This window comes from Callospermophilus lateralis, chromosome 6 (genome assembly GCF_048772815.1).
Source record: "Callospermophilus lateralis isolate mCalLat2 chromosome 6, mCalLat2.hap1, whole genome shotgun sequence".
Classification (NCBI taxonomy): Eukaryota; Metazoa; Chordata; class Mammalia; order Rodentia; family Sciuridae; genus Callospermophilus; species Callospermophilus lateralis.
The window spans coordinates 139,663,293-139,688,555 of record NC_135310.1 but is presented as its reverse complement, the minus strand read 5'-3'; the positions used below and the strand labels follow the sequence as shown (position 1 = coordinate 139,688,555).

The 25,263-nt window shown below is 40.2% G+C and overlaps 1 pseudogene; it reads left to right on the top strand.

Annotated features, from left to right (window-relative positions):
• Positions 1–6,651: 6,651 nt before the first annotated feature.
• LOC143402195 (serpin B9-like) lies at positions 6,652–20,303 on the top strand (annotated as a pseudogene).
• Positions 20,304–25,263: the final 4,960 nt, after the last annotated feature.

The window sequence follows — 25,263 nt, the reverse complement described above, 5'->3', positions numbered from 1 at the left end:
TAAATGTTGGTATATACTGTTACTACCATTCTAGTTTAAAGAGAAAACAATTTTAGTATGGAGGTGTGTTTCATTGGTAGAGCGCTTGACTAACATGTGCAAGGCACTGGGTTAGACCCTTGACACCACATAAAAAATAAAATAAATAAAATAAAGATATTTTGTCCATCTATAAAAAAGAAAAAAACCTTTAATGAACATTTTAATTTTGTCTATCATTGTCATTCACCATTCACCATATATGTTCTTCATTGCAATAGATACTAGGAACACAAGGAGATAGAGGCATGGTCCTTTGACACATGCTCCTTAATGTGTGTTCCCAATTTATACAGTATTTATGACAACCAGATTTGACAGTTGAATATCTTTGAGCTACCATGTAGCCCGATTGCAGCTAGGATACCTTGCCTGGTGGTATTGCATTTCTCTACCTCCAACCCAAACAGTTAAATGCCATTAGCCCTTAAAGTTCTGTTCAAATGTCATCTTCTTCAAGACATTTTCCCATTTTTCATAACCATATGTAAATCTTTGAACTTTCACAACAACTGCCCATGATACTTGCATTGCTTATTTATTACTTATTTTTATTATTAGTCTTTTGACTAGGCCTTAAAGTTTTTAAGATTTGTGATTATATTCTACATGCTATAGTGCAGTAATAAATAATTTGATCATATGTAGTATGGATGCAACTAAATACAGAATAGTAACTTTGCCCATTGCTAATAAAACAAAGAGACTGCATATAGGCAGAAACAAGTCAGTCATTAGCTTTACAATTTTCCTAGAAATGATCTATAAATGCATTTTCCACTGGCTACTTACCATAAAATGTGAAAAGGGAGTTAAAGAAAAATTTCTTTGTTGGTTCCTATCATATGAAAGATGTTCTATTCTGTTTTATCAGGGCCAGTATATGTAAAATATGAAAATTAAATGTTATCACAAAAATGAAGCAGTTATGAGATTCTGGTTAAAGAGGGTACTAAATGAGAATAACATATATGTAAAGAATTCAAAACAAAACAAAAAGTTGTTATTAAAGCACTCTAGGTGCATTGTAAGTATATAGGGTTTTATTCCTATGTGTATTTTTAAACAATGGAAGTGTTCAAAATTAGGGTCAAGTGTGTTAGACTAAATTACATTATTGTATAGGCTGCATGGAATAGAAGTGTATTATATTTATCATAGAGAAGCATGGTTTGCATCATATTATGGCAGGTTATACTCAAAATGAAAACCTTTCAGAGTCCCTTTATTTTTGAATATCCTGTAAACAACTAGACCACTAGAGCATGATTGTACAACAGTAAATGTTCCCTCGAATAAAACTGAAGAGGCATTTTGGAAAATAATTTTAAAAATGAAAAGAAAATGTAGAAAGGTACTTAGAGTTCTTACTTTCCAAGTACAGAATCTCCTACCCAATTCAAGGCATGTTAAACTTCATCAAGAAAATAAGTTTTGTAGTGCTGTTAAATCTATCATTATGAATAAAACTGGTACAAATTGGTCAAATGGAGTCAACAGACACATGAGCATTTGGGGAACATTCCATATCCAAATGACAACAGTCATATGAACAGATGACCCTGGCTTGATTCAGTTTCTCGTGAATATAATTTTTCTCAATTCTCATTTTATAAGTCAATAAGTATATATTACCATATTATTCTCTCATAAGTAGAATTTATTATAAGTAGACATCTCATAAATGTCTAATTTAAATTTGTTGGTATGATAAAATTCAGAATGTGCAAAATTAGCCAGGAGCACTAGCTCACACCTATAATCCCAGTGGCTCCAGAAAATGAGGCAGGAGGTTTTGAGTTCAAAGTCAGGCATAGCAAAAGGAAGACACTAATCAACTCAGTGAGATCCTGTCTCAAATAAAACAGTAGGGCTAGAGATGTGGCTCAGCGGCCAAGTGCCATTGAGTTCACTCCCTAGTACCGCCCCTCCAAATAAATAAATAAGTTAATAAAATGTCTAAAATTATTAATATTTTTCCAAGATTGCTGGCCATTTAGTATTATATTTATCTCTGTTAGGTGTTTAAGATGTAATGTCCATTGCTTTCTGTTTTAAAATACTGAAAAAATGAACAAGGCTCGTCATCAGAGAAAATGCCCGTTTATTGAGGAACAGCTCTGTATATTTAGAGAGCCAGGGGTTGTTTGACAGTTACGACAGTTTAATGGCTGAATGGTTTGTCAGTTGGCATGGGGTGCTTTCTGATTGGTGGGTAAGGATCATGTAAGCCAGTGGACTGGTTTGATTGGTGGGTTAGGATCATGTGATCCAGCAGGGTTAGTCTGATTGGTGGGTTAGGATCATGTAAGCCAGCAGGGCTAGTCTGATTTGTGGGTAAAGCTGTATAGTGTGGCTGATGGAGCCACTTGATCAGCCTTGGAATTCCCCATAGTAGTAAGGGAGGAGTCAGTTTGATGGATCTTGCAATGGATTATTCCCAGTTGTGAAGGCAGCCTGGAGGCTCGTAGTAGGCCAGAAAAAAGTGTGGAATTAATGACTGCCATCCTTCTGGTGGTCAATAGCCCCCTTTCTTTCCAAGCGCTTGTGTGGGAGATCAGGATATGAAAGACGTATTTGGAATCTGTATATAGGGAGAGGGTTTTTCCCTCCACTAGCTCACATGCCTTTGTGGCAGCTATGATTTCAGCTTGTTGGTGGTATTGGGTGGGAGAGGTTTTGCCTCTATGATGGATGAGAGGGAAAAGACAGCATACCCCGCCACTTTAACCCCTTTGTATATAAAGGAGCTACCATCTGAGGACCAGACGATGTCCAAAGAGGGCAGGGGTCCCTCAGAAATGGTGGTAGGGCAGGGTAAAATCATCTCTAATATTTCCAGGCATTTGTGGAAGGGATCTTGTGAGGGAGAAGATGGGAGGAGGGAGGTTTAATGGAGAGCAGGACTTAAAAGAGATGGAGGGATTTTCAAGGAATGAGACAAGGAGGGGTAGAACCCTGGAAGGAGGAAGTGACTGTAGCCCCTTGCAAGTGAGGAAATCCTTTAGATGGTGAGGAGATGGGATGGTTAGTGGGGAGCCAAAGGTAAGCTTGTGTGCTTCTTTCTGGAGGTCATGGGCCGTTGCTAGGGCTCTGAGGAATGGGGGCCAGCCCTTGATGATGGGGTTGAGCTGTTTGGATAGGTAGGCCACTGATGCAAATGTGGGGCCATATTCCTGACCTAGAATGCCCAGACTTTGTCCCTGTTTCTCATGTACATAGAGGGTGAAGGGTTAGGAAAGGTCGAGGAGATACAGGGTGGGTGCCCAGAGGAGGGTCTTTTTAAAGGGCTTCTCTACCACTGAGAGTAGCGGTTCATCTTGGAGGCCCTTGGCCAGATTATATAGCAGACTGGTGAGGAGGGAGAAATTCCCTTAGAATGGAGGGATAGGAATCCAGGCCCTGAAGTACTCAGCCAAACTCAAAAAGGAGAGTATGTCATCTTTGGTTTTTGGTGTAGGTATAGACACAATAAGCTGTTTTCTGTCTACTGTAATGACCTTTTTCCCCTTGAAAGATATGTGACCTCTTTACATACTATTTGGTCCTTTTGTGGAGAGGCCCAATATCCCTTTAAGGCCAAGAAAGTAGGAGAACTGTGTCATCTGTTGAGCATCCTTTGGACGGGCTAGAAGAATTTGTAGAGATTTGCAAGAGGTGCAAAGAGCAGGATTGGATCGGAGCAAGAAGAAAGCCTGGACATAAGTGATCTCTACCCATTTTTTAAATTGTAGAGATCCCTTAGAATGAAGGGATCCAGGGACCCAAAAAGGGTCCATCTGCTTTGGTTGTCTAAGGGATAAGTGGGCCAGGTATGGGTGTTATATTTGATATAAGAGGGATTGTAGGGGAGAGTCGACCGGCAAAGAGGACACATTACCCATGTAAGGAGGAGGGAAGAGGATACATAGAAGGAGGAAACTGATTTATTGGCAAAAGGGGATCCCTGCTAGAGCCAAAAAATCAGGAGTGCCTAAGTAGCACGTTCAAACTGCAAAGATTGGTCGTCACCAAATCCTGACAGTCGAAGCTCTCATTCTGGCCGGAGCCAGAGCCATGGGAGACCTTGGCCAAGGCTTTTCAGGACCCCTCCTGGAGAGGCAGATACTCCCAGGACCAGAAAGAGGGGAGAGGCAGGGCAAGAAAGAGGAAGGGGAGGGTAAGTGTCTCTCTAGCGGCCGAGTCTTAAAGGTGAGAGGACTAGGATTTTCGAATATGCCCAAGGAAGGAGTCCCTGAGAGCCACTGTAGCCTTAAAGCTGTGGTGGGATGCTTTCCTCCCTGCAGGTAGGCAAAGAGATTTGCTGGACGATAATCAACATATTGCAAGAGGGGGATTTGGGGCACTGGGGGTGAAAAGATTGGAGGTCAGAGACCAAGGTTTGTCCAAAAAGGTGTGAACTATTTTGAAATCCCTGAGGAAGGACAGTCCAAGTTAGTTGTTGAGAATGTCTGGTGGTGGGATCTGTCCAGGTAAAGGCAAAAAGATCTTATGATTCAGGGGCAAGGAGAATGGAGAAGAAAACATCCTTTAAATCTATAACCAAGAAGTGGGTGGCAGTGTGGGGGATCTGAGACAGCAGGTTGGGAACCAAAGGATGTATGGGCCTAACAGAGGTGTTGATGAGTCATAGGCCCTGAACTAAGCAATAGGACCTGTTGGGCTTTTCTAATGCTAGTATGGGAATATTGTAAGGGGAATGAGCAGGATGGAGGTACCCCTTGCTAAGAAGGTCCTGAATAATAGGTTGTAGGCCCAGAAGAGCTTTTGTGGACAGGGAGTATTGAGACTGACTGGGGAAGGTGTTAGGATCTTTGAGATAAATGTTAACTGGTGGGCAGGAAACAGTGGAGGGGGTGTGGGTATCCCATACAATCAGGTCAACCAGGTTCATAGGGAAGGGGTCCTTTTTAGTATGGTGCTTCATGTCAGCCTCACAAGTGGAGCAGAATGGCCAGTCTTCTGCCAAAAGGGCCAGAAAAGATGAACAGGCCAATTCTGGGGCCTGACTGATGCCAGGAGCCCGGATGTTGATTGTTGTATTGAATTTAGAGAGAATATCTCGGTTGAGCAAAGAAACTGTACATTGGGGCATAACTAGGAACATCTGAGAGAATGGGAAGTTGTCTATGGAACAGAGTAATAGGGGAGTCTTTTTTGGATAGATGGTCTTTCCTCCTACCCCAACAATAGGAGAGGTGGACGACACTGTTTGCCCCCAGAATTCTGTCAGGACTGAGAAGGTAGCCCCGGTATCAAGGAGAAAGTCAACCTTGCGCCTATCCACCTGAATCCACACCACCCTGGGTTCCTGTCTATTGATCGTTACAGCCAGGGACAAGGACCCAAGGCTCTGTCCATCAATTGATTGCCATGCCCAGAAGTCAGAGGGTTCCCTGGCCATAGACCTCCTACAGGATCTAGGACAATCAGAGCCCTAATGACCTTGTTGTTGACATTTAGGGCATGGGTTACATGGAGTGCATGGTGCAGGGCTTGCCCTGGCCCAATGTCCCTCCTTGCCACACTTGAAGCAGGTGCTTGGGGGTGGGGATGGGAGGCTAGTGATGGACAGCAACCCAAGGAAACATCCTGCAGGGCCTGGGCAAGCATCTGAAATTTCTCAGTCTGGGGGGTGGCAGGAACTTTTTTGAGCTTTTTTAGTTTGGCCCGAATGTTGGGGTTTCAGGATCTAGGTTACTGCTGAAGAGCTTTTGTAAGCCGATCCAGAAATTCCAATGGGGTCTCTTGTAATTTTTGGAAATTGACAGCCTTACATGACGCTTTTTTGAGCCCAGCAATAATACATGCAGAGAATTGGTCCCTACTCTGTATGCCAGCTTGTGTATTATAATCCCAGTCGGGAGTTTAATCTGGGGCAGCATGTGGCCCCAGAGGGGGATTGGGATTAACTCAGTGAGTTTCATCTGCATGGGCTCTGGCAAGTTCCCAGACTCTGGTACGTTCCTCAAGAAGGAGAGTATTAGCCAATAACATATAAGTGAGGCTATAAGCCTGGAGGACCCACTGAAACTCTCTTCTGTGGTGAATGAGCCCAACCTTCGATCGAGTTGCGTGATGTCATTCATAGAGAACGGGACATGTACCCAGATAATGCCCTCAGGTCCAGCAACCTCTCTTAAGGGGGCCATGGTTTGTAGGACTAGGGAGCGGGACCTAGTTTGAGGGGACGAAAGGTGTCAGCCGAGTTAGGGGGAGCACCTGAGGGACTGGACAGAGCTGATGGGGGAGGTCGATAGGAAGGGGGTTCATCTGCCAGATAGGTCAGGGTGAGAATGAAGAAGAGAAAAAGCCTCAACATAGGGGATCTCCTTCCACTTTTTCGAGTACTCGAAGAAGTTAAACAGATCTCTGAGAATTGCAGGATCTAGGGATCCTCCTAGGGGCCATTGACTTTGATTGTCTAATTGATAGTAAGGCCAATCTCATGTTCAGAATTTAATAAGGGGCGGTCTGCAGGGTGGGAAGAAGAGGCTCCCATAGGTCAGGAGAGGGAAAAGGGTGGTTAAGAGAGAGAGAGAGAGAGAGGAGTGCCTGTTCTTCCACCCCTCAGTACTTCCTGCTCATGAACCAGGCTCCAGAGAGTCCACCATGACCATGAAGGTCGTGGTGGGGTGCGTTCTCTCCTCCAGATTGGGCATCAGAGGTTTGCTGGATGATCACAGTCAAAGCCCCTGCATAGCCCGACTGAAGTTGGATATCCGAAAGGAGAACTCACCTATTGAAGAGCCAGTGTTGTGTGAGTAGTAGCAGCGCTCAAAAAAGTGGAGGAGGATGGCAAGCCTTGAGAGAGGGGGCCCTCGAGCAGTGAGGAATTCCCCCTCCTGGGTTTCGACACCAATGAAAGAATGAACAAGGCTTGTCATTAGAGAAAATGCCCGTTTATTGAGGAACAGCTCTGCATATTTATAGATCCAGGGATGGTTTGACAGTTATGACAGTTTAATGGTTGAAAGGTTTGTCAGTTGGCATGGGGTGCTTTCTGATTGGTGGGTAAGGATCATGTGAGTCAGCAGGGCTAGTCTGATTGGTGGGTAAGGATCATGTGAGCCAGCAGGGTTAGTCTGATTGGTGGGTAAGGATTCATGGACAGAAGCATGTTTGGGGCAGAAGCAGTGCAGGCAAATCCCTGTACCCAAGGCAGGAGGAAGTGGGAAATGCTAAGCTAGACAAAGAGAGGCCATGACCACTGGAATGCACCAGTCTTTTCTCAAAAACTATTAAAATATACAACATCATTTTAAGAAATACTCCAGACATCAGAGGCCAGCACCATATGCTCAGCTATCTTAATGATGTGGTTCGTCCTATAGGGTCTGGGATGCATGCCAGGGTCACCTGATAGCAAAATGTTGGTTATAACCAAGGTGAATATAGTCAAGTGAAGCTAGATCCTTATAACACACACACACACACACACACACACACACACACACACACACATATATATATATATATATATATATATATATATATATATATATATACAAATAAATTGCAAAACTGTATAGCAGAGGTGAATTACAGTAAGGGGGCCTCGACCTAGGTGGTGTCAATGGAATGGCAAAGAAGGAGTGAGCCAGAGGGATTTTAAGAGCAGCTTTGTTGAATGCATTAGCATATAAGATATTAAACATATTTAATGTATAAAATTGGCTGAATTTTGATACATTTTTTTATTGGTTATTCAAAACATTACAAAGATTGCAGAATCACATCGGTTACACATCCACATTTTTACATAATACCATAATAGTAACTGTTGTATTCTGCTACCTTTCCTATCCTCTACTATCCCCCCTCCCCTCCCCTCCCATCTTCTCTCTCTACCCCATCTACTGTAATTCATTTCTCTATTTTTTTCCCATTCCCCTCACAACCTCTTATATGTAATTTTGTATAACAATGAGGGTCTCCTTCCATTTCCATGCAATTTCCCTTTTCTCTCCCTTTCCCTCCCACTTCATGACTCTGTTTAATGTTAATCTTTTCCTCCTGCTCTTCTTCCCTGCTCTGTTCTTAGTTGCTCTCATTATATCAAAGAAGACATTTGGCATTTGTTTTTTTAGGGACTGGCTAGCTTCACTTAGCATAATCTGCTCTAATGCCATCCATTTCCCTGCAAATTCCATGATTTTGTCATTTCTTAGTGCTGCGTAGTACTCCATTGTGTATAAATGCCACATTTTTTTAATCCATTCATCTATTGAGGGGCATCGGGGTTGGTTCCACAGTCTAGCTATTGTGAATTGTGCTGCTATGAACATCGATGTGGCAGTATCCCTGTAGTACGCTCTTTTGAGGTCTTCAGGAAATAGTCGAGAAGGGCAATAGCTGGGTCAAATGGTGGTTCCATTCCCAGCTTTCCCAGGAATCTCCATACTGCTTTCCATATTGGCCGCACCAATTTGCAGTCCCACCAGCAATGTACAAGAGTACCCTTTTCCCCACATCCTCACCAGCACTTGTTATTGTTTGACTTCATAATGGCTGCCAATCTTACTGGAGTGAGATGGTATCTTAGGGTGGTTTTGATTTGCATTTCTCTGACTGCTAGAGATGGTGAGCATTTTTTCATGTACTTGTTGATTGATTGTATGTCCTCCTCTGAGAAGTGTCTGTTCAGATCTTTGGCCTATTTGTTGATTGGGTTATTTGTTTTCTTATTGTTTAATTTTTTGAGTTCTTTGTATACTCTGGATATTAGGGCTCTATCTGAAGTGTGAGGAGTAAAAATTTGTTCCCATGATGTAGGCTCCCTATTTACCTCTCTTATTGTTTCTCTTGCTGAGAAAAAACTTTTTAGTTTAAGTAAGTCCCATTTGTTGATTCTTGTTATTAACTCTTGTGCTATGGGTGTGAATTTTGATACATTTTTACATCCAAGAAATCAATGTTACTGTTAAGATAGTGAATGGATCCACAAGTCCCCCAAATTTCTTTATTTCCCTTTATAATCCCGCCATCCTTCTCTGGAGCCCAATCCTCAAGCAGTCATTGATCTTTCTGTCATTGCAGATTGATTTGAAATGATTGGAATTTTATATAATTAAATCATACAATGTTATTCTTTTTTGCAGGGGGCTGGTTTCTTTATCTCAGCCATATGCTATCATTTGAATGTCTCTTCCAACATTCATATTAATTTATTTTGTTTTGGGGGTATTGGGGTTGAACCCAGGGGTACTTTATCACTGAGCCATATCTCAGCCCTTTTAGTTTTTATTTTGAAACAGGATCTCACTAAGTTGCTTAGAGCCTCATTAAGTTGCTTAAGGCCTTGCTAAATTGGTGAAACTGTCTTGAATTTGGGATCCACTTGCCTCAGCCTTTGGAGCTGCTGGGATTACAAACCTGTAGCAACAACCAAGTTGTCATATTGAAATTGAACTACATTTGTAACAGTGTTAAGAGGGAGGGACTTTAAGAGGCCATGGCTATGCTCTCATGAAGGGATAAATGCTATCAGTGTGGGAGCAGGCTCCTGATAAAAGGGTAAATTCAGGATCCTTCCTGTCCTTGTGCTCACTTACCCTTAGTCATATTATGATGCAGCACAAAGGCCCTCACCAGAAGCCAGCACCATCCTCTTGGACCTCCCAGTCCCAGAACTGTGATCCAAGTAGACTGGTATTGTTTAGCAATTACCCAATGTGTTTTGCGATGATATAGCGACAGGAAATGGACTAAGATTGTTTAGTTTGAGATTTATCCTTGTTATTGAGTGTATCAATAATCAACTATTTATTTTTTGTTGAGTATTATTGTGCCACATGGATATATCTGTTTGTTTATTCCTTTGTCTGCTGATTGACATTCACTCACCAAGGCAGGAGGAAGACTTGATCAATTCTGTTCAATTTTTGCTATACGGGTAAAACTTAGGAACTATTCTCTACAAATCTTTGGGTAGGCATATGCTTTCCTTTCTAGTACATAGCTTAAAGTTAAATGCCTTGGTTTTATATCATGTGTATTTTTTATCATTTTAGGAAAATGTTTTCCAAAGTAGTTAGTGTACTAGTTCACATTTCCACCAGCTGTGTGGACAATCTTTTTCATTTTAATCATTGGTTTCAATGACTAATGACGTTGAACATTTTTTAGTGTGTTGTGTTCCTTGTTGTAGGGCCTGTTCACATCTTTCTGCCCACTTCACAAATTTGGGGTGTTTTTTTCTTACTATGTAATATGTTTTATACACTAGAAAAAAATAGTCTTTTTCAAATATATATCTTACAAGTATTTTGCCCTAGCCTATGGCTTGCTTTTGAAAAGCAAAGAGTGTTTGTTTTGTTTTGATTTGTTTCAATAAAAATCCAATATAGTGTGCTTTTATTTTATAATTTGATCCTTTCATTGTAATACCATGTTTAAAATCTCTTTCACAAATTCAATGTTACTCAAATTTTTTTCTTATATTTTATTTTGAAAATGATGCAATTTTTTTTTAGCTGCTTCTTTCTTTTCTTTCTTTCTTTTTGGTGCTGGGATTGAAAAAAGGGCCTTTTTCATGGAGGTGAGCACTCTACCAACTGAACAATATTCGCAACCCCCTGGATCTCTGCTTTGTTTTGTAGTAAATTTTTGATATTAAAATTACATAAAGGGAATAAATATTGAGGTTCACATTTTTGCATATTTGTGTCCAATTATCCCATGGCTACCTATTGAAGAGATTATAGGTTGTACTTTCCCCATAGATTTGCCTTAGCACATTTATTTTCAATTCATTGTACATGTGTGGGTCTATATCTGGGCTCTCTATTCTCTTCCACATGTATAGAAGATATAGACATATTTGTAGATATCTATATATCTCCTTAATTTTAGTACCAGGTTCGTGATTACTGAAGCATTTTTATGACTTAAAATCAGATAGTTTAAAGCTTTCAACTTTTTACTTATTTTCTAAGTTGCTCAAATAGAATAATCCTAGGTCCTATGCATTTCCATGTAAATTTTAGAATGAGTTTCTACATTTCTATAAAAAGGCTGCTGAGATTTTGATTGGAATTGCATTCATGAACAGATTAATTTAGGTAGAATTGATATGTTAACAATATTAAATCTTGCAATCAATGAGTACATCCTCCTGTTTTTTAAATCCTTTCTCTGAATGCTGATTGTAGTTTTCAGTGTACAGGTTTTACATATATTTCAACAAATTTATTTCTAAGTATTTCACACTAATTCTAGAGAAAATGATTTTTTAAAAAATATTTTCATTTTCTGATTATTCATGTGTATACATAGATATATAATTGATTTTTATGCAGACTATTGCCTTTACTGAAATTTTGTTAAATAGTAGTTTCAGTAGCTTCTTGAATATTTATTAGAATTTTCTACATGTTTGGTCATGTTCTGCATGAAAAAAAGGCAATTTTAGTTTTTGCTTCACAATTGGATGCCTTTCTTTTTCTTGCTTCATTGAATTGGTTAAATCTTACACTACCAAACTGAAAAGGAATTATGAGAACAGAAAACCTTCCTTTGGTCTTGTTTATAGAGTGAAATTATTCAGCCTTTCAAAACTAAATGTGTTAGCTGTAGTATTTTCATTGTCTTTTGCCTTTTTTTTTTTTTTTTTTTTTTGTAGATTTCCTTTATCAGGGTGAGGAAGTAATCATCTTTTTCTAGTTTGCTGAGGGTTTTGCATTATTAAAAAAAATCAATGTCTGATTTTTTAATGTTTTTCTGCATCTATTGAGATCATCATATTGAAATGACCATGAACATAGTATTTTCATGTTAGAATTAAATTGATTGTTTTTAAAATTGTACTTAGCATGATGGCACATGCCTATGAGCCCAGCTCCCCAGGAGACTAAAGCAGGAGGATCACAAGTTGGAGGCCAGCCTGGGCAACTTAGCAAGAACTTATCTGAATATAAAATAAAAACTGCTCAGTGGTAAATACTTTTCTAATATTCATAAGGCCCTAGGTTTAATTCATAATATCACAGCACATAAGGAGAACAAACACATTCCATCTCACTGAATCCTTCCTTTGTGTGAGGCAGGGACTCAGAACACAGACTTACAAGACTTTCCTTCCCTAAAATCCTAGCCTGTCATTCTGCCTTTACTTTCTAAAAGTAGGAAAGCCCAGATTTCTAACTTCTATGCCCTGCCCCAGCCCCCACTGTATTTTCCCAGCCAATGCCCCAAGGGACCTTGCCATTTGCCTTTGGTTGTCAGTTTCAGAGCACTTTTCAGTTTCCAAATCTTTATACAAAGCATGTGGTGCCCAACAAGAGTGGCCAACCCTGAATCTGGCATGCTGTTCCAGTGTATACTAATCATTGGAAGAGGTGAAAAAGTGGAGTGAGCAGATGATAGTGACCCATCCCTGGGTAGAGAGGAGAGCCTTTCCCGACCTTGACCCAAGTCACACTGACTGTCCTCCCTGGAGCAGTGCCCTGAAGACTGGAAATCCCACAGCCAAACACGGCTCATAAAAGGTCTCTGGGAGTTCAGAGACCCCAGAGTGGACCTGAAATTGGCACAGCTGCAAGCTCCTGTTCCTGTAATTCAGAGGTCAGAGTCCAGGCTAACAGTAATGAGACCTGAGTTAGGGGCTGTGTGGAAGGTGGCAGGTGAGTGCTTCTATGACCAGGCCCAGGAGTAGCAGGGCACCAAGAGAGGCAAGTTTTGCAAATCCCAGGCTGCCACAGGAACCAGAAACTGAAAAGACAAAAAAAGAGAACCCCAGAAGTTGGTGCCACACTGTGTTTTCAGAAATAGCTTCTTGGGCAATCACAGCTGTCAGTGGTGCAGCTGGACCTTGCTCAGATCTGGTCTCAGAGAAGGGCAGCGTGATTCCAATAAGACAAAGACACTGCACAGACTCCTGGCTTCTCTGCTTGCCTCTTGCCTGCCCCTGCTGGCCCTGGCCTTCACCCTGGTGAGTATTCATGCTCCAACACCACTCCCAACTATTGGCCCTATTTTCTCACCCCTCCTCTCTCCTCAGAGAGTCACAGCATGACTTCAGCCTTACCTCTTCTCTGTGCTTTTAAAATCTCAAGTATATAGTTCAAAATCCCAGCACTCATTATTCATCTGAGGTTTTTCCCTAATGTGCCCTGAATTGATGGAGCTCTTGTTTTTCCTGAGCATGCTTCCAGTGCTTAGAATCAGGATGCCAGGCAGTCTTGTGGGTTCAACAAAGGATGAGAGGAGGAATTACAATAAGGAGTTATGAATCAGGGTTGGGGGAGGTGGGACTCCATAATAGGACATCAGAGGCCTCCCAGTGGAAAACTTAGGAGGGAAGAGTGAGTGAATGGAGCCTAGTGACAGTAGGGAGTCTTTATAATTCAATAAGAGTGTTTGACAAGGCTCAGAGGTGATTGGAGGCTGGAACAAAGAATGGAATCAGGCAGATGGGAAGCCATTTAGAAAAGGCTTTTTGGAGCTTATCCCCAAGGCTACTGGAGACTTAAGGGAGGGGTCATAAGATCAAAACAGTACTTCCCTCTCACGATGCTATATGTCTGTCCATCTGGGGTCCTGATGGAGAAGCCCATGAGGCTCCCCAGCCAACTTAATTTGCATCTTAGTGAGCAAGGGCTGACTGCAATGGAGAGCACAGCAGCAGGGAGGTCAGAGACTCTGGAGAAGAGTCAGGTGGTTTGAACTAGGCACAGGGTCACAGGACCTGGAGAAGTGGAGAGGGGTAGAGAAATTGGGGGGGTGTCTAAAGGCAGGTCTAGAAAATGTATTTGGGGGTACTTGGGAGAAATAAGAAGGAGTCAAGAAGGCTTCCCAGGGTCCAAGTTCAGCCACTGGTGAGGATGGGTCTCACTGCATAGAGCTGCCAACTGGTGTTTTCAGTCCACCTCCTCTGGCTTCACCTACCACCTCCCTGCTCTTGCTTTGACCTGTCACCTGCTGTTCTTTCTGCATGCCTTTCTGCTCTTCCTTGCCTTGCCAGTGTGCTGTTCTACAGGGACCGTTCCCTTCCCCACATGCAGAATCTACTCCCATGGTTTTTGAAGGCACTAATATAGTTTCTCAGTTTGCAAGACAAATGAAAACACAATAGAGACACCACTAAGCCCCACTTCATTCTATTTCTTTGCCCTCAGACGCTGCATCATGGATTCTGTTTCTGGCCAATGGCACCTTTGTCATCCAGGTTTTGAAGATGCTGTGTCAAGACAAATCTTCACAAAACATGTCATTGGTTTTTCTTTTTTTCCCTCCCCTGAGCATCTTCTCTGCCCTGGCCATGGTCCTCCTGGGGGTAAAGGTGAACATCAAGATGCAGATGGCTCAGGTAAGCTCACCTGTCACCCAGGAGGAGGGACTGGTTTGCAAGGCTTGACTTCTATCCCCTCCTTGATTGTTTCCACAACTGTTGAGGAAGGAGGGGTGAACCTGGACCATTTCAGGGAGGGGGTGTTGCAAACTTAGTAAGGAAGGTGAGGGTTCTCCTCCAATGAGATGTGCGTGTGTGTGTGTGTGTGTGTATAGGGGGTGTGTTTCTGGGTAATCTCTTTTTCTTTTATAACTTAACTTTTATAACTTTCCTTCTGAGCACATTTAAATTTTTTTCTTATGATTTCTGATGTAGTCCATTTTGTATAGATGTGTGTGCTTTCTTTGAGTCAAATTCAAAGAAATCAAGAAATTAAGTTCTTGGACTCATTGATCATTTTATGTTTTTCCCTAAATTCCTTGGAAATTTTTCTTTACCTTTTCTAACATCATGAGTTGGGTGTTTTGTTATATCATTATTTCCATTATAATATTAAAATAGTTAATGCTATTTTAACTTTTTTGGGGTCTCATTATTTGGTCCTGTAATATAACATTCATTTTGATTATTTTCTAAATCGTATGTCAATATTTAAATATTATGTTAACTAAATTTTTAGAATCATTCTTTGTAAGTGAAGAAACATTCTTAGAGTTTAACTTTTTAAGGATAGTCAATATGTTAATTATTTGGTTGTTACATACTGATATCATGCAGAACTGGAGCTGCTGTCCTTTGCCATAGGGGAGTCATTTCCTTAGAAAGTGTTTTCAATAGTTACTTAGTAGGTTAATTTCCATGTTGTTGGTATTTTATTTTTAGTGTTGATGACTTTTCATTTCCTACACTGAGGCTATTGAATGTAAACTGTGTGATTTGTGTATTTCACAGTCAATTCAAACACTTCTTGTGGCCCCATACATGACACAATTTTTAAAATATATACTACCATTTAATAAACACATATTATCTCTGTGTATACTTTTAAGAAATAATTTATTCCTATTAATCATATTGCTCATTTTATATTTTTATTTCCTTTGAAGATTACCATTATAATTACATTCCTGTCCAATTTTTTCTTGAATTTTTAGTGTTGTAACTGCATATTTTTTAAAAGATAAATTTTAATGAAACATTTTTTTCTCAATTTCTGATACATTTATACTGTTTGTGAAATGGAGGACTAAAGAATAGTCCCTTTTCTGAACCTCTCTTGCCCGTTTTATTTATTTCTATTGCTCATCTATAAACTATGCAGAGAACTCACTGCAGGTGTAGGAGCCATAGCTTTTACTCATAGCTTTCTGACCCCTCTCTCCACCTATCCCACCAGTGTAACTTCTCAATTAGAATCAACTTCCTCTCTAAGAAAAAAATCATTCAGTATTTGAGGAGAATATTGCTTGAAATTCTTGTTGAGGCCAAAATCAAAACTGAGAGGGTTTTCTTTCTTACCTTCACAGGTGATGTCTTTAAACACAGAGGAAGACATCCATAAGGGCTTCCAGATGCTTCTCACCCAAGTGAACAAGCCTGGCTCAAAGTACTTGCTTACAACAGCCAACAGGCTCTTTGGAAAGAATACCTGTGATTTCCTCTCAGTAAGTTGAGTCAGCAGAACAATAAAAGTTGTATTTAAAATACCTGGTGATATAAAACCCAGAAAAGAGACCCTAGAGACCAGGCAGGATGACACACTTGGAAGGCTGAGATGGGAGAATGGAGTTAGAGGTCAGTTTGGGCAAGCTATTGACACCATTGTCTCAAAGACAAAATGGAAAACATGCCTTGGGACACAGCTCAGTGGTACAGTATTTCCCTAGCCTGCTCAAGGCCCTGGGCTCAATCCCCAGAACTGCAAAAACAAGCACAAAAATGAACAAAACCCTATAGAAACTGAGAAACTTACAGTAAACTATTTTTATAAAGATCCCAATTCTATACACTTACCTTGTATTATTTCAAAATTGGCAATACCTAAAATGTCATTTATTTTCTCTGGTTATTCAGGGCTCAGGACATCTCTTTACAAATGTAGATGTTTCAACATCTAATAGATTCAAATTTGATCATGTTTTTAATTTTTAAAAAAGCCTAAAGCTAGCACGCAGACTGTTTTGAAGCTCACTGACAATTTCATTTAGCAACATGGCTTCACTGAACACTTCTCTCTCCAAAGACATTTAAGGAGTCCTGTCTTCAGTGATATCATGCAGAACTGGAGCTGCTCTCCTTTGCCAAAGCTACAGAGAAGTCCAGGAAACATAGAAACACATGGGTCTCAAAAGAGACAAAAGGTCAGAATTACGGGTCATTCCCTTCTCCTCCCACCACAGTTCTGTCCTCCCTTCTCCTATTCTCCCCCTCCTTGTCACTGCTAATGTCATTGGTGTTGCAGGAGGTCAGAACAGGGTTGCCTGGCTGAGCATCATGGTGTGTGAACCTTAATGGTCTCACAGAAGGTTTGATCAATCCTTATGTTTTCACAACCAAAGGACTAATAGTATCTGTTCTCCTGGGAACAGAGTGGCTGATACAAATGTTAAAGAAACTCATAGGCCAGATTTCCTGGTTAATATTTTACACAAGAACAGAACATATTGTCACTTGTCTGTAATGTTTACATGGCAGGTGACTGGCACTTCTGGGAGAAGATCAATGGAAAGATATTCTCCAAGTCATGCCCTTGGCACAGAGTTCTGTTTGTTCTTGGGGTCCGTTTGGACTGCATTCCTCCAACTTTTACATGTGAACCTGACTTCTACTGCTTCTTTCCTCTCACTTAAGTGCCCTTCATTCAGACTTGAGGAGCCTAGACATGATTAGTCAGCTACATAGCCTTTCTCAGGGCTGATCCATTCCACACACTGAAAATACCATCCATGTGGGGCTAAAACTTACCCACTGATCTTTCAGAGTTGATAAGTTCTAACTTTGGTCCTCATAATCAATGATGGTTTGATGTTTAAACCATTCAGATACTTCTGCACCACTCAGAACATCCCTATTTCTGCTAATAAATGGGACCATATAAAATAGAGGTAGTCCTTTCCACTATTTCTTCTTGGAAATTTTATTCCTTGTTATCCTCTTGAGGCAGAAAATTTCTAGGGATGCTCTTTATTTATTTATTTTGGGGGGAATTTACCACTTGTTATCCAGATTAAAAGGGATGTACTTCACCTACCCAAATCATTATTTGTTCCAGGAATACCAGGTGCCAGGAGGATGCAATCATAATATCTCTTCTAGTACTTTCCAAAAACTCTTCCTATGCTCCTTATCTGGAGCTATTCAATATTATCTGCTGCTGAAATTTTGCTACGTAGTTGTACAATGTTAGAACTGGACCTGACCACAGGGCCTTAGACCTGACACTGCTCTTGCCCACACCAAGTAATGTCAGCTCCTATCCAGCCCCTCTCTCATTTACGGCTTGTCTTCTACTCTATCCTGGTGTGAAGTTTCTGCTTTATATCAACCTGCTTTCCTCCAGTGACTTAGAAGTCTTTCACCTTCTTCAACTTGGTGTACCTTGCAGTGGTTGTTGTCATAAATACCAACCCATAAAAGGAGTTTTTAACTTTTGTACTTAACCATCCAAACTCAGCACATTTGGAACCAGAATGTTTGGATTTCCAAGACATCATGTCATGCTTATTCACCACAGGTTCAGAAAAACAACTGATACAGTCTCTGCTTGTCTTTAAAGTTCAAATTCAAGAGTTGCTTCCAACTGTTTCAATTGATCAGCAGGCCCAGCTGGTATATGTCAATGCCAGCTACTTCAAAGGAACAGTTTGACAAAACATTCAGAAAAGAAATGCCTTTCAAAATAAACCAGGTAGGAGAAACTTTTTAAAAAATCATAATAGTCTAATGAAGAATTTGAATAGAAAAGGTTAACTTTGTAAAGGCTTAAATGGATAACAATAATTTCAAACTTATCATCTCTCTTAATGAATTTTAACCTCATTGGAAAAATATATGAATAAATAATACTTACTGTCTATTATGGTTTCAACCTATTAGCACTCTGATTCTGATAAAGTTTCATACATGTATTGGCTAAAACTCACTCTGGACACAAAGATCTTCCTATAGACACAAGTAGCTTAGATAGAAAGCAAAAAGAGGTGAGATGTATATATATATATATATATATATATATATATATATATATATATATATATATCAAACATGAGGCAGAGTTTACACAGAGAATGTGATAACACTCTTATTGAATCAAGGGTTTGGTTTTGTTTTTATGTTTTTGTGCAGTGGGGAATCAACTGTAGGAGTTGTGTATGTGAACTAAGCACTGTACCACTGAGCCACACTCCATATTTTCAATCAATTGTTTTTAAAATTAAAATAAGCTTTCATTTGAAGTGTTGTGAATAACAACTTATTATTGATTCAGCATCTGCAGCTTCCTACCATTAAACATGAGAGGCAAAGGCCTTAGTTGACTATGAGGTATAATTTCAATTAAATAAGATTAATTAGAATAGTTTGTGAAACTCCCTAATCTCTGAAAATACAATTTAATGCTACAAAGAAGCTTCTATGTATTAAACTACTCCCCTCTCTTTTTAAGGCATGTTTTAGAAAACTATTCATTAATTTTAGCAGTAGAATTGAGAGTTTTCTTGCCCCTTTCATTCAGTTTTAAATTTTGTGCTTGTGTGGTCCTTCTTCTCAGGAAGAAGAAAAACCAGTGAGGATGATACATTAGGAAGCTGATTTTAGCACTGCCTACATCAGTGAGGCCCAGATACAGGTGCTGGAGCTGCCCTATGCTGGCACCAAGTTGAGCATGATCATTCTGCTCCCAGAGGAGCACGTGGACCTCAGTTTGGTGAGTCGGAGTGGGTTGCACTCTTTTGAATGTAGAATTTCTGTGGGAAGAATTGGTTAAAACCCAACCTGTGCCCAGTTTTCACCATATTTTCAACCCAACAGCCCAAATCGCCCATCCTTGTACTTCTTGCTTCCTTGCAATATGAACCCATAGCAAGAGAGTCAACCCTCTTCTCAATGGTGGCAGTGAATTGTTATGATCTAAGGGGTCTCTGTGAGCAAAGAAGCTCCCATGGGCTCTCTCTTTATATATCTCCCTAACTGTGATGAGTAGTTTCCACAAAGAGTGCCAAACCCCATGTGAGCAGGTGTACTCTCCTGGAGTGGCTTACACTGAGAACCCTTCCTTTTCCAGTAGTATTTTTTCTTTCCATCAGTGGTTCCTAGTCTTCAAAACTAAGCCTTATTCAAACCGAAAATACCACCAAAAAACCACCATCCACTGGGCATGGACACATCTCTGAAGGAAACATGATTCAATAGTGAATGGATAAGGAGGGGTAGACACAGTCTCCCTGCAGGGAAGTCACACATGGGATAGCACATGGGGTAGTGGATGAGTCAGAGCCCTCATAACTTTTCTGGCAGCTGATGGAGCTGCCTGTCCTGTGTGGACAGTCAACATAAAATGTTCATGGAAATGTCTGTGTGTTTGTAGATACACACTGAAGTCTGAATGTAAACTGGTGATTCTTGTCTTTCCGGTTGAAAATAACCTTACTTTTGAGAAATTCATAGCCTGGACCAAGCCAGATATTATGTACTATGGTGAAGATGAAGATTTCCTTCCAAGATTTAAACTGCAGGGGGATTATTACATGGAGACTGTGCTTCAGCATTTTAAAATGGTTGATGCCTTCCAACAGGGGAGGCAAACTTGTCTGCAATGTCAACTGACACAGATCTGTGTCTGTCCAAGTTTGTGCACAAGAGTGTCATGGAGGTGAATGAGGAAGGCACTGAGGCTGCAGCAACCACGGCCATAGTCATTGTGGAAGACTGCTTACCATGTATACCAATGTTCCCTGCTGACCACCCCTTCCTTTCTTCATCAGGCAAAAACCAAACCAACACCCTACTGTTCTGTGGCAGATTCTCATCTCCCTAAGAGTTGTACTTCCTCTGCATGGAGAGTTTTTCTCTTTCAGTGTTCCCAAAGTCCCTCTAAGGTTTCATAAGGATAGGCCTTTAGGTGAACACCAGTAGGAAGAGGAGGGCAGGGTCCCAAGTCTTCTGAACAACTTGCCAGCATGTGACCTCATGAGGCACCATCCTTGTGTTAATCAACATAAAATAGTAAACCAAAAGGGCACCCTTTTGGTTCTCCCAAAAATCTCATGGTTTAAGAGATTTCAGGCTTGGTTGACCTTTTTTTTGCTTGAATGCCTATGGCAAGACAATTTATCATGGCCACAGTAAGGGATAGAGCAAAGATACTCACTCATTGTGGCATCTAAGCCAAATGAGGGAGTGGCTTGTATCCTGAATTTCCTTTCAAAGACACACCACCAATGGCTTAACTTCCTCCCACTAAAACCCACCTCCAAAGTTTCTACCACCTCCCAGAGTCACAGACTAGTGATTATACCTTCAGCCCATGGGCCTTGGGGAACATCCCAAACCCAAACTACACACCACCTCTCTCTAGAAATCTTTTCCTTCTACTCTTCCCCTCCCTCCAACATCCTGTACCCCTCCCTATCACTGGCTAACCCACACTAATCCTTGCCAAGGTTAAAGAAATCCCAGCACCCATGTGATTGATTATTTTGCAGGAGTTGCATTTATTGGACTAGATTAAATTGAGCTATACTCCATCTGCCTGCAGTAGTTGGGAAACTTCCTGAGAGGAAGGGTTTCCTAGGGATGTTTGCCCTGCACCTAGTTCCAGGACTGGCTGTGCCATCTATGAGGCCCAGTGCAAAGTACAAATGAAAGGCCTCTTGTTTGGATTTCAGGATGTGGACAGCAGAATGTCAAATCAAGGGAACCACACAGCTTGCAGGCTCCTAAAAGAGGACCCCCAGAGAAAATGCTAATCAGGGCATCTCTGAGATTATCTCAGCTTCTGAGCAGGCCACTGCCCTGTAATAAAGTCTTAAGAACAAGTTCATATTAATTCTCAAGTGGTGCTTGTGATAGTTTCACATTTCCATTATGCATGCATTGAATTACTTGTTATCCAAACACAGCAGCTACTCCTTACCATTGATCATTAAGTATTCCAGCCATCATCTCTAACTTCTTCTCTTTCTTGATGATACGTGACAATTCCCTTGGGGGAATTTTCCTGACATATATTATTTTATCAGACATTGATAAATTTGAAGTTCCCATCCCATGACTCCAAATGACACAGAAGAGAATGAAGTGAGGCACCCCTCACCTAGTGAGCCAAGTGAAGTAAACCTTTATCAAATCAAGAAAATCACCTCCAAATGATGTTAATCCCCTGAAAACAGGGAAAATCCAGTCACAACTTGGCATCTGCCTTCCAGGGCACCCTATTGGTTCTCCAAAAATCCTCAAGTAATTCTCAGATGAGTGTCATGAAAATGGGTCCCTTCTACCATAATACTGACTGAAGTCATCATCCAGATTTTGCAATAGAAAGTGAAATCTTATTAAATGGACTATAAAATGACTTCCATCACCTCCTACATCACTGAAGCTTTCCTTGCCATACTTGCCATAGATGTCTTTTTTATCATCTGGGGAAATCCTCACATGGCTCACACACTTGTTTAAATTTTCTCTCTGCATTTTTTCATTCTCAGAATAGTAATCTGGATGTCACTTTACTGTCAGTTCTCATATGCCATTTTGATACTCTTGGTTGAGGGACCAGGTGAGACATTTAATACGTTCATTAGGTTCCAACCCAATGAACAAAAACAAGATAATCCAAAACCAATTTAAACCATTCAAACCAAGAAAATTCGGGGTTAATGGATTATCATGAAAGTGGGTCTGATATAAAACCTGGTTTGGCCATGTGTCTGGCACACTCCTTGTACACCCACCCATGAAAAGTCATTAAATAATCTCTTGTAATAATTTTAAGAGAGATTTTGGAAGATTGTGGAATAAATGAGTTGCTTCACTGAGAACCATGAAGAAGAAAGGCAACTTTTCAACAAGGTGGGTGAATGATCAAGAATTAGAGAGGAGCCAGGTGCTGTGTTGAATGCCTTTAAGCCCAGTGGCTGGGGAGGCTGAGACAAGAGGATCATAAGTTCAAAGCCAGCCTCAGCAATGGCCAGGTACTCAGTGAGACCCTGTCTCTAAATAAAATACAAAATAGGACTAGGGATGTGGCTTAGTTTTGAGTGCACCCAAGTTCCATCCTTGGTACCCCTCTCCCCACAAAAAAATGACTTTATTGGAATTTAATTTACTGAAGCATACTGGATACTCAAAACAGATCAGAGACTCAGGAGATCTTGTATAATTAAAATAAGGAGAAAAGATAACTACTCCAATAGTTGCAAACCAGAACATTCCCTATGTGAACACAGTAAAGCCATAAAGGAATTAAAGAACCCTCACTCCTGGTAAGAATGAGGTATGTCAGGGTTCAGAGAGCTTAGAGATCAGAGACAGTGCTCGAAAAAAACAGTAAGCCATACTGCACAGCATCCCTGTATGGGAGGGAAGCCATGGCAGTGTGTACAGAACACAGCAGAAAGAATCATTGTGTACCATGGCCCAGGGGCCAGTAGCTGGAGGAGCTGATTACTGGCAGAACTGAGTCTGGTCAAAAAGTGAGCTGGGCAAACCCACATTGTGTGACTGAGAGTAGGCCTAAGTGACCCAGAGAAAATCAAGTGTGGGAAGAGGTTTACATAGGGGAATATTGGTCCTGGAAACCCACATGGCTTCCCCACCACCATCCAGTCTGGCTGCTAGCAGGAATGGCTGGGGGAGAAGTGCTGGGCCAGAATTTGAAATGGCAGAGTTGGTAGAGACAAAGTTAAGAGACTGAAGCAGAGAACAGGAATCATGGGGTGGAAACGCAAAGCAGTGGGCTGAGAAAAGGGTTCCCATGCCCCAGGAGTGAAAGCTGAAGGAGATTTCTGCGTGCAGCCTTCCATGAGGGACCAGAATTGCTGGGACTTGGAGGTGCTCTGACTTAAAATCTCCATACTAATAGGCACCAAATGGACCAAAAAATACTTAATTAAGCCTACACCCTGTCTCCATTAGTTCTTCCTCCATGACTACCCTCTCACCCTAGCAATCCCCAACCATCCTGAGGGTGGAGCTTGAATCAAATTCCAGACAACACCATTTGACTGCTAAGAAAATTTTGAATTCCAACTGAAATAAATATATAATTTTTCATTGAGATCTTCTTTTTTCCCCTTTTCCCTCACATTTCTACCATTTTTAAAATCAAGTATTTTTCATGCACCAATTTTTTAAGACCCGGGATGTCTGAATATTATATTACAGTTTCATTTTGTATTCTTTTATTTTTAATTTGTTTCTCTTTATTTTTAGGGTATTAAAAAATTTACTTATGTATATTTTCCTCAAACATTTCTGATTCTCTTTCTCTCTTTTCTCATGCTAACAGCCAACCTCTATTTATTCCTTCTTGACTCTTCATCTAATTTTTCACTTCTATCTTCTCACCTCTTCATAACTGTCACAACCTGAATCACTACTGTTCTTTGTCTACCCATTTTAAGTCCTTTTGCAAACTTATTGTTTCTATTGCGTACAATAATTGATAAAACCATTTCTGTTTAATATGACAAAACTGTAGATGTCTTAGTAGGACCTATTTGGTTTAAAACTATATATTCTTTGATTTGGGTACTGTTATTCTTTGCCTTCCCCTTAAAGATGAGGAATTAGAAACCTCAGGGACACTATAAGTTAACAGAATAGAAACTCTACTGCCTCATATCCACATTGTTGGATGGGCAGACTCACAAGCAAGATGAGAAAAAAAAAACAACAAAACCAAGTGCCCCAAACAAACAAAGATAACCCAATAATAGAACCTATAGACTTTTCAGTAGAAGAAAAGTCAGAGGAGGAGTTCAGAATATACACAATTAAACTGATCTGCAATGTAAAGGATGATGTAAGTAGTGAAATCAGAGATAAATTACAGGAGGTCATTTCAATAAAGATAGAGATCCTGAAAAGAAATCAAGAAGAAAACTGCAAAATGAAGGAATCAATAATCAAAATTTAAATTCAATAGTAAGTATCACCCCAACAGACTAGACCACTTGAATGACAGAACTTCAGGCAATGAAGACAAAATATATAATCTTGAAAATAATGTTGACCATGAATAAGTATGGTAAGAAACCATGAACAAAATTTCCAAGGATTATGAGATAACATGAAAAAATCAAATTTAAGATTTATCAGAATAGATGAAGAAGCGAAGAAACCAAATAAGTGCACAATACTTTCAGTGGAATAATATCAGAAAATTTCCCAAACTGGAGAACGAAATGGAGACAATCAAATGCAAAATATTTATGGGACCCCAAATGTACAAAATTACAACATATCCACATCAAGGCACATTGCAACAAAAGTGCCTAACATACAGAATAAAGATAGAATTTTAAAGACTGAGAGAGAGAAATATCAGATTATGTGTAGTGGGAAAACAATTTGAATCAAATAATTTCACAATCCAGATCCTCAAAGCTAGGAGGTCCTGGGAAAATACATACAATTTCTAACAGAAAATGAATGCTAACAAAGAACTCTACATCCAGCAATATTAAGCTTTAGATTTGAAGATGAAATAAAAACCTTCTATGAGAAAGAAAAGTTAAAAAGAATACACAACTAGAATTCCTGCACTATATGCTCTCAAAACACTTCAAGAAGATGAAATGGGAAGAAAAAAAACAGCAAAGGGAAGAACTACACTAAAGGAGTAGTAAACCAAAGGAGAAAATATTTCAAATAAAAACATAGAAATAAACCAAAATGACGAGGAACAAAATCATATCTCAATAATAACTTTGAACATTAATGGCCTAAACTCATCAGTCAAAGGACATTGACTGGCAGATTGGATTAAAAAGAAA